Raw genomic sequence first — 10909 nt, 5'->3', positions numbered from 1 at the left:
TGACGTTTCTCGGACCAGTACGCCCCGCGTACTGGCGTACGCCCCGCGTACGTGCGAGGCTCAGCCCCTATAAAAGGCTTGCGAGGGCAGCCGAGAGTTTTGTTCATTTCTTCTCTTCTTTCTCCCGTTTTGCATCGGTTTGCGTGCCAGAAATACCCCGAAGCCCCGGTATTGTTCTCGAGCCCCGAAGCAAGTCCCGAGATCCCGAAGATCCCGAGAAGTGCGGTTCCCGAGCCAAAGCTCTGCCCGCGAGAAGTTCGATTTTTTGAAGAGATCTTCCAGATCTGCTGAGGATTACTACTTCTGCAAGTCGTAGTGATGTCCGATCATCTTCTGATCAATTGAGTGTATACTACCTTTCACAAACATGATAATAATACAAGTATGGTTTGAGTGTATTAAGTATATTGCTGTTTATACGAGTGAGTGTGTAGTTACTTTCTTCTAACACATAAATATTAAGTATTTTCTATAAAATACGTGCTATGTGTATGATATAAAGTTGTTTATATGTGTGGGTGTATAGTCCCTTTCATAAACATGGGTATAATACAAGTATTGTTTGAATGTATCACGTATATGTTTGGGAGAGTGTGTGGTTATTTTCTTCCAACACATAAATATGAAGTATTTGTTATAAAATACGTGCTATGTGTTTATATATTGTTGTTTATTTGAGATGAGTATGGAATGAATGTCTTATATAGTTTTTAAATGAGTTAAACTGTATATGTATTCCATATCTACAAATATGTTGGATAGAACATGGGTAGATGAGATAGTTGGTATGTGATAAAATGATGATGTATGTAAGATGATTAAGAATGATATTGGCAGATGCACCAATTAGAGAATGTCATAATGCTAGCAGATGCGCTCAAGCATAGTATTGGTAGATGCACCAAAGAGAAAGTGACATAATACTAGTAGATGCACTTAAGTATAGTATGGGTAGACGAAACTAAAAGAGCATGCCTTAATGCTAGCAGATGCGCTTGAGAATAATATTGGTAGATGCACCAAGTAGTGAATGTCGTGATCTTGGCAGATGCGCCAAATAGAGATTGTCATAACAATAGCAGATGCGCTTATAGGATAATCATGGCAGATGCGCTTATAGGATAATCTTAGCAGATGCGCTTATAGGATAATCTTGGCAGATGCGCTTATAAGATAATGTCGGCAGATGTGCCTAAAATAGAATGTCATAAACCTGGCAGTCGCGCCTCATAGTGTATGACGTAATCCTGGCAGAGGCGCCTAAAGGATAATGTTGGCAGATGCGCCTTATGTAGCAATGGAAGTTTGTGTAAATTCCTTAGGTCAATCCTTAGGAATGGAGGAACGACGAGTAGTTGAATTCCTAGGGTAAAATCCTAAGAAAAATAATAGGGATGAGTAATTGAGTTGATTGTTTGATGGTTGAATATAATAATTGTATTATTGTGGGTTGAAAACCCTATATGCTGACCAGGCTCCCAAGCCCGAACCACTCAGTTTTCTTTGCATTACAGGTAATGGCACAAGAGTATAAGTTGGTGGACTTGACGAGAGATTTTGGGATTATAGATCAGTAGTTATAATTAACAATTGTAAGATCTATTTTATATTGTTTATGCTTTTGGTCTGTAACGAACATGACATCCCGAGGTTTTGTTATTTAATGAAAATACATTCTTTTAGAGAAATGTTTCGATAAATGGTTATCATATTTTATTTTGGGAACAAATTCCGCAACCGTTTTCTTTAAACGATCACTTTGATTTATAAAACAAAGCATAAACAAATCGGTCTTTTCTGGCCGTGAAAAAGGGGATGTCACATTATTGTTTCATAAAATGTTCCTTAATCAGATCCGGCCGGACCCTGTTTTATCTCCAGATGGAATAAAACGATTATATTTTCGAGTAGGCAATACGAAAATGGTTTATGGGCCGGAAGAGTTTTGTTTGATAATCGTCTTCAATTTTGGGGAGTATCCAAAAAACATTGGGAGAAAAGGGTCGGAAAAATTATTAAGCAGTAAAAAAAGATGTTTATTGCGTGAATGGCTATTTCCGGACCATACTAATAGTTCGGTGAAAATCAGCGACCTGAAACGTTTAATTTTAAATCGAACATTCCTAGCACTTGACGACGTTGATGCAGTTAGAGTATGTTTGATATACATTTTGTGTGAAGGTTTTTTGGGTAAAGAAGTTAATGATCCGGTGCCACAAGATTGGTTTTTTTTGGCTGAGAATTTGGATCTCTGGAACATGTATATTTTGTTTACGTTAAAAGTTTTATTTTATTAAAGTTATAATTTATATAATAACCAATTTTGTTTTTTTGTTTTGTTAGTTTCGCTTGGGGTAGCTATCTTTGAGATTTTACTTATGTTGACTTTGAGGATACATGGAACAAAATACATAATTATTTATCACTTTCTGAGCGTCGTCAAACTTTAAAGTACTCCGTCTTAGGATTTACGGCTCCAATAAGGGTATAAAATTTTTCTTATATTTAAATTGTTTTATTGTTATGTTTTTTATTTTAATTTTAAATTTTATTACTGTAATTGTAAGAAATGGTAGATATGGATATATGAGATGATTCCGGCTGTTCGTGCATGTGGATTTGTATTGAGAAAAAATAAAGACTTGCCTCGGATGAAACGATAGAGTGGAACAAAAAAATTGAAATGGGTTGACGTGAACAAGATTTGGTCAAAGATACAGGTTTATAAATTTTTCGTTCATTATTAATAAACTTGATTATTATACTTTTATATGCATTTTTAATATGTTTAATTTTTTAGGAGGGGCAACCACCAAGACAAAACATGTTACCGGGTGATGGTGAGATGACATCATGTTATTATATGTCATTTCAAGAGTATGTATATGGTGAAGGGAAAGCAGTTCCATCCCCAGTACGGGACCATTTTAGGAGACAAGACGAATCTTCGTCTAGTATGTCGTCCAGTGGTCGCTCTCATGGTAGAGGTCGGGGCAGTGGGAAACACAACCTAGACGAGGTGTTGAAACGGCTACATGCACTGGAGCAGCATGTGTTTATGAACCGACAACCTACAGAGGTTTTTGTTGAAGAAGTGAATACTGAACAATTTTGGAACGACATTACTTTTGATGATCACATAGTGTCATAAAGAAAATACGATGAACATGTTAGTTACACGCTACATTATTTTTTAAATTTTATTAACATATATGAATACCTGTGTTCATATTTTATATTTGAAAATATAGGTTGTGCAAGATGAAGTGATGAATAAAAACAATACAACTGAAAATGTTTTTGGTGATATTCAAGACGACAAGGTTGTTATAGATATTACCTTTATGATTTTAATAATTACTTTTTAATAATGTGTCTTTCGTTATTAAGTAAAAAGTTATATTTTTAATGTAGGTGTTGGAGGAGAGGAATGACTATGCGGGGAACAAATTTGATGATGATGTGTTTGATGTAAATGATTATAGTGAAGTTAAAGAGGTTCTTATAGTTACAATAATTTATATTTTGTTTTTAGTAGATTAAATCATTTATTTAATTAGATATTATTGCTTATTAAATTATGTGTATTTCGTTATTAAGTATAAAGTTTTATTTTTAATGTAGGAGTCGGAGGAGAGGAATGACAATGCGGGGAACAAATTTGATGATGATGTGCCGGACGAAGACGAAATAATAATAACGGGAATTGTAGATTATTTTGATGAGTATGATGGCAAAGAAGTTACACCCGATAAACCAAGGACTCGAAAACCATCACAATATTTGTGCCCTCCTTACACCGAGGTATTCGTTTTATTTATAAACTCATGATTTTATGTTTATGTGAATTATCTGAAAGATATAGATTTAAACATTTGAATATTGTTTTTAGTTGCACACGACACCGAAGCAAAAAAGAAGAACAAAAAAGAAGGTTGATATCAAATCAACAAGCCCCGTTCCTCCTCCAGTTTTTGGTGTTGCTCATGACTTCTCCATGTTGCGCCTGCAACCTTACGTAGCAGGCGGTGAGGTTGTCATCCAAAATTATTTATTTCATTCATATGATGTCCAACATCGTTTGTTTAATTTCATGTTAGATAGAGATTTTTGGAGCTCATTGTTTGGGCATACACACGACGGATGGTTGGAGTCAGCGGTAAATTAATTGTTAATTTATTATTTTAAAAGTTAATTGTTTTTTAGTCAATAACAAAACTATCATGTGTGCAGCATATAACCATTTGGTACCGACTATTGATGGAGAGACGGTTTGAGAGCGACCGACATACAATAATGCCTCCAAATTTTTTTGTTTCTCATGCTTTGGAAGAAGGACAGGACTGGAGGGTGTTTATGGTTGGTATTGCTACGTACCCCAACTTCATGGTTTCTTGGTGGGATGTTGATACGGTAAACTTAATTGTTTATACTGAAAATAATATTGTTATTTTTGTTATGTTTTTGTATTGTGATGTAAAAAAACATAATTTTATTTTCTGATCCTTATACAGGTCTTATTGTCGATTCATTCATCCCCTAATCATTGGTTATTTGGGGAACTACGATTAGCGTCAATGGAAGTGCATATTTATGACAGTCTTGGTAGAGGGGCTTATGAAAAATTCAAATCTGAAGGAATCTTTTCCAAATTTGAACGTCGGGTGGCAAATTATTTGGACAAGATTATGTATTGGGCCCGGAGGAACATCACAAGGATTCCATTGAATATGCAATTCATTTATGAAGAAAATGTTCCCCAACAAAGTAGTCATTTGGGAGATTGCGGTGTTTTTGTTTGTATGTTTATGGAGCAATTCGTTTCAGGTCAACCAATACATGTTCTTATTGACCCAAAGAACGCAGCTTTCGAGTTCCGTCAACGGATGGCAAAATTTTTTTGGGGGTCTAGTCTTGGTCCTATGTAGTTGAATTATATAATTGTATATCTAAATTAATGTTGGATTTGATTATTAGTTTATTTTTACAGTTTACTCAACAGATGACAAAAAATTTAACGTTACAACAATTACAACAAGTTAATGACCTACTAATTACTTATCAATACATACAACATAAGAACGACTACAACATTTGTTTTAACGTTACAAATACAACAATTTATTGACCTAACAACTTCAAAACCATAAAAACAATATTGAAAAGCTTACAACTTGTAAACAAGAACTGCCAAGAACAACACCCAACTACAAACCAACGCTATCTTTAACTTCTTATTTTCTGATTGAAAGAGCTTATTAGAGTTAGCTACTTTAGCTATTACCATAGATGATTGGTCCTTCTCTTCATCAACCCAACTGATAAACCCGCATTTTGGTCCCTGTTAAATTTAACATTGACAGTAAGAAAATAAATTTTTGTCATGTAAACACGAGGGTTTAAATTTGAATGACGTTAACAACATGATACCAAATATGGGCAAGCGTAAAACAATCTTCCTGGGTTTTTAGCTGTACCCGAAATCCTAACGATACGTTCTCCTCCACAATTGCAGTATGCCATTAGCCTTCTTTTTCTTTTAAATCGGAGTTACTTTCTCAGTTAAAATTTTCATACTGAGTGACACCCATTTATAGAAGAAATCATATTACAGACAATTCTTTTTGACTATGAAATGAACTGGTTTGACTATGAATTCAAAAAGTTGAACTACGAAATGCAGACAAGTACATTCTGTAGTATTGTCATGTCGGTCAGTGAAATTTGACTATGAAATTAAGTGGTTTGACTATGAATTCAAAAACTTGAACTACGAAATGCAGACAAGTACATTCTGTAGTATTGTCATGTCGGTCAGTGAAATTTGACTATGAAATGAACTGGTTTGACTATGAATTCAAAAAGTTGAACTACGAAATGCAGACAAGTACATTCTGTAGTATTGTCATGTCGGTCAGTGAAATTTGACTATGAAATGAACTGGTTTGACTATGAATTCAAAAAGTTGAACTACGAAATGCAGACAAGTACATTCTGTAGTATTGTCATGTCGATCAGTGAAATTTGACTATGAAATGAACTGGCTTGACTATGAATTCAAAAAGTTGAACTACGAAATCCAGACAAGTACATTCTGTAGTAATGTCATGTCGGACAGTGAAATTTGACTATGAAATGAACTGGTTTGACTATGAATTTAAAAGGTTAAACTATGAATTTTGAACAGTAGAGATACAATATTTTCTATTTATAATTGCATTTGTGTGATGATTGTAGAGCACTATCATCGGTATTGAAAATGAGTACTTACAGCGAAAGAAGCTTTTCTCAACTACCAATTTTCTTGCATAACCTTCAAAGAACAAATCCTAATACCTTCACAGCCATTAAGAAAACCGATACCAACCGCTTTCAATTCTGTTTTGTGGCTTTAGGTTGCGTGGTATAACATACTTCTTTTATTGAGTTATATAATATTTCATGGTAATGTATCTCGATTGGTTTTTACTTATCACTAATATGTGTTCGTTTTTATGTAGATTCGTACCTTCCTTAGGTGCATGATACCGCTGATATATGTGGGTTATTTACCCCTTCTTGGGAGCTATCTGACAACAATGTACTTCGCAGTGGCTTTAGATGGAAATCATGAACCACTACTCTTAGCAATTGGCTTGGGAACCTTAGAGTGTGAAGAATCATGGAGATGGTTCATGATGAGGTTAAAAGATTGTTTAGGTGAGGACATAGAGGTTGGTTTCATAAGCAACCTGTGTGATAAAATAGACTTTGGTGTTCAGAGTGCCTACCCGGATTCCTATCATGGATATTGTCCTAAAGATATAGCTCGAAAGATACGTGAGTCTGTCGGACATAACAATACGGAAGTCGAATCGTTGTTTTGGAAGTCATGCAATGCATATAGTGTTGATGATTTTTGCTTGTGTTTGGAAAGGTTGCAAAGTACATGTAGGAAACCACCTTTCTGCACCTTGCTTATGAGTCCAATTTACTGGCTTGACGATATACCGATTTCAAAATGGACACGAGCATTTTTCCCAAAAATACGTTACAATGTTAAATCGATTGACATCCCTGAAATTTTGTAAATTATATCTACACGTGAGTTTCCTATAACAACGATAATTGAGTTAATCACCACGTCGATACAATCAAAGTATGCTGAACGGGCCGAAGTGGCGGGTAAGGGAGATTGTTATATTTAGTTTTTTTATTGTGCTACTATTTTTATTAAAATATCAAATTTTACAGGGAGGTTGTCTGGTGGGTTGACCCCTTACGTTGAAAGTAAGGTTCAAAAATGTCTCAACAAGTCTTATAATTGTAATGCAAGACGTTTGTATGGGGATACATTTGAAGTCGATGACAATTTTGCCACCAACAACGTACAACTTGTGGGGGACCCGGTGGAAAATCCTCCTCTACAGTTATAATCCAAGATTGAACCAAAGCGACCTCCTCTGCGTTCCTCCATATATGTGGTGAGTCCATAATTGCAAGGATGGAAGTAATACAATACAATTACAATGGATATTAAAATCTATTTATAACGACTCCTTACTTTCCTGGTGCAATGGCTTGTCAATTCAAGCAGCAATGTATTGTGTTGTCATTCAACCGGGGATGACTTGTCAACTCGAACAGTGATCTGTTGTGTTATAAGTATAGTACACTGCATTCGTCAGTTAATTTTGACTATGAATTGCAGACATATTAGAAGATTGGACTACGATTTTGTGTAGAAACTACTATAAATTGACCTTAAGTTACATAAATACTTTATTAAATAAACCAATACAGCTGTTCAAATATTGTTTTTTAGATTCTACTCTCTTTGTTTCAATCAAAATGAGTTCTATATCATGGAGCAATGAAGAGTTCTTGGTTCTTACACATGCTTATATTCATGTGTACGAGACAAGCAAGTTGAACGATCCAATGTTTTGAAGCCATTTAACCAATATTTTCAATGCTGAAAACCGAACGGCTACAAGAAACGATCGTGACGAACTAGACATCTTAGCAAGATGGTATGAAATGAAAACTGAAGTTCTATTATTCAACGATCTTTATACCAAAATTGACGACACCCGTTTAAATGCTACTGAGGAGGTCATCTTGGAAGCTGCTAAGGAGGAATACAAGTCATTAAGTAATGGGTTGGAATTCCAGTTTGAAGCCCCTTGGAATATTTTGAAATATATCCCGTTTGTTTAAAATCTATTTTAGTTTATTATGTGAGTACTAGGTTATTTTCATGTATTTCGTTTGTTAAAAATCTATTTTAGTTTTTATGTGAGTACTAGGTTATTTTCATGTATTTCATTTGTTTAAAATCTATTTTAGTTTATTATGTGAGCAACTCGTATGATTAATTTGAATTAATAAATGCCCATTGCATTAGTTTTCACAATACATTAGAATACATTAGTAACAAGGATTCCATGAACCATTAAAAACATTACAACAATTACATGAAAAACAACGACATAATACGAACAAATCATTAACGTAAAACACAAGTCCATGGGTTATTCTTAACAGAAATTAGAGCGGTCTACATGAAATACTGTTTATCTTTAACAACCTTCCAAACTTCCTCATATTCGAAGTCTCTGCCGTCATGCTCACAGATGTAAAAATCTGTAACAACTTCCAAGAACTCTTCTTCGTCACGATAACGAACATTGTTACTTTTCGCATAATTACATGCTCGATTGAACCATGTCACTTCTTCCTTTACATCCATCCACTTAGTAACAACATCTGATTTTTCTCTTTTTTGTCCTTCTCCCATCTCATGGTTAAACAAAGATGTTATGCGAGTCCATTCATCACCAATTAGGCAATGCGAAGGAGCAAGTAACGATACACCATCCTTAACACTTAGCCAGCATCGTGTTAGAACTAACACCTCGTTTGTTGTCCATGACCTTTCAGAATTGGAACCAGGTACTTCATTCGAAGAACTTGCTGCATTCGACGACATTTCTAATAATGGGAGTTCGTTTCGTTTAGGTGATTTGGGTGTTTGGTTTTTAGATCTTAAACATCTATTTATATAAATAAATAGACTATGAATTAATACTTTGACTACGAAATGGTTATATTTGGACTACGATTTTCAGCTTTATGCAGTGTTTTATCATGTCAAACTGTCATTTGTCTCTTGTCACTTAAGGGTCCCACTACGATGTGCAGGTTACTACAGTGACTTGTCATTACTGTCTAGTCATTTCAAAGTTAGACTTCTCATTACTGTCTAGTTTGTATAAATACCACTTATAGCTCCAGTTTAATACAATATCGACTTTATTATGAGTTCCTCACACAAATTCGAAATTTGCTCATGCAACGAAGTAGATTGTTACTATTGTGATTCGGTAGATCCTTTTTTTACACCCTCTTCAGCCGGGCCATGTATGTCACATGAAAATTTTGAAGAATTAAAGAAGGCTGAAGCACAACAAGAAGAGGACAAAGAGTCATCCCGACTTCTCACTCAACTTGCTAATGATATTGAATCGGAATGCAAACAAGCTCAAGAATGGATTGACCTCAATAAAAACAAGATCAAAGAGCATAAAGATTGGATAAAAAAGAGTAAGAAGGCAATCAAAACGACTAAAAAACGGCTTGCTGAGAAGGATGAGCAGTTGATACACATTATGGTAAAAAGGATCGTTTCGAAGACAAAATGAGAATTAGGGATGACTATATAACAATGGAGAAAGAGAAGTACCCATTGCAGTTCCCTGAGTTTAAAAATTAGTTACAAAGTTGTTGTAATATTATCATGAAACAGATTAGGTTGCAAAAGGATCATTTGTTGTTTTTTTAAATAACATGTTGTAACTGTTAAAAAAAATCTGCAACCTATATTTTATAATATAAAGGCTTCATTCATTGTTATAATCAACAAACTTAACTAAAATATTAAAGCATAGCAATGTCTTGTAAGAGTTAATAAAAATATTACAATACATAATAAGTAAACAACTCATCATTACTCTTAATTTCAAGGTTGTTTTATATCAAAATCAGCGTTATAGGTTTGTGAGCAACCCGCTGAACCACCAATATTATATGCCATTTCTGCAGTAGAAATTATGTGACCTGCCCTGCTACCGGACGCCCTTCCAGTACAATTATTTCTCGTGTGTCCTAGTTGACCACATGTAGAACACTCTTTTATAATTTGACCCTCGCCTTGGGATGGAATGCGGTATGTGTTTCTTGGCCTGCCTGGCTGACGTTTATCCATTATAGGTGGCTTAACAATCATCAAATCATCGGGGATCTCCCATTCGGATGGCTTTGGCAGAGGGTTTATTGATTCCTCATATGTTTTCCTCAGTGTTTCGGTAAGGTAAGCATTTAATGCAAACCTCGAGCAGTCTTGGTAATTGTTCACTGTTAAACATCTTATGACATGACCACAAGGTATCTCATCAAGTTGCCAATGCCTACATGTACATGTCATATGTTGAAAATCAACAATCACATTTTGTGCCCCCTTTTTGACCTCGCATTTCGTATTTGAGATCATGCGAACATCCCATTTGGTAAAAGTTTTCTTGTTTTCTTTTACAACTTCATCCGCCCAAGGGGTAAGTATTGTTGTTGCTTCCGCTAAAAAAACAGCCAAAATGAAGAAGTTAAGATCAATAACATCAAAACTAATAAAACATTAATATTACAAATTTACTTAATACCTGCAAAGTTACGTCTTTGAAACCACCATTGTTGCATTGTAGCACGAAAAAAATCGGTCAACATAAGTATTGGCACCTTATGTGCGTGTCTAGATAATGCATTTATAGACTCCGCACTGTTGGATGACATAAGATTGTATCAGTTCCCTTTAAAATATGCCCTTGACCAGGTTTCTGGATTTATACTTTTTAAGTACTCCCATACTGGTTCT

General features: G+C 34.9%; 1 long non-coding RNA gene across 1 annotated transcript; it reads left to right on the top strand.

The window, feature by feature from the left end:
• Positions 1-2801: 2801 nt before the first annotated feature.
• On the top strand, positions 2802-3499 carry LOC145100298 (uncharacterized). Its single transcript, XR_013704954.1, has 3 exons — positions 2802-2840; positions 3252-3323; positions 3415-3499. It is a non-coding gene; the product is annotated as an uncharacterized LOC145100298 (long non-coding RNA).
• Positions 3500-10909: the final 7410 nt, after the last annotated feature.

This window comes from Lactuca serriola, chromosome 4, assembly GCF_051521515.1.
Source record: "Lactuca serriola cultivar US96UC23 chromosome 4, Lser_US96UC23_V15, whole genome shotgun sequence".
In the NCBI taxonomy this organism is placed as follows: domain Eukaryota; kingdom Viridiplantae; phylum Streptophyta; class Magnoliopsida; order Asterales; family Asteraceae; genus Lactuca; species Lactuca serriola.
This window is presented reverse-complemented; position numbering and strand designations above follow the sequence as displayed.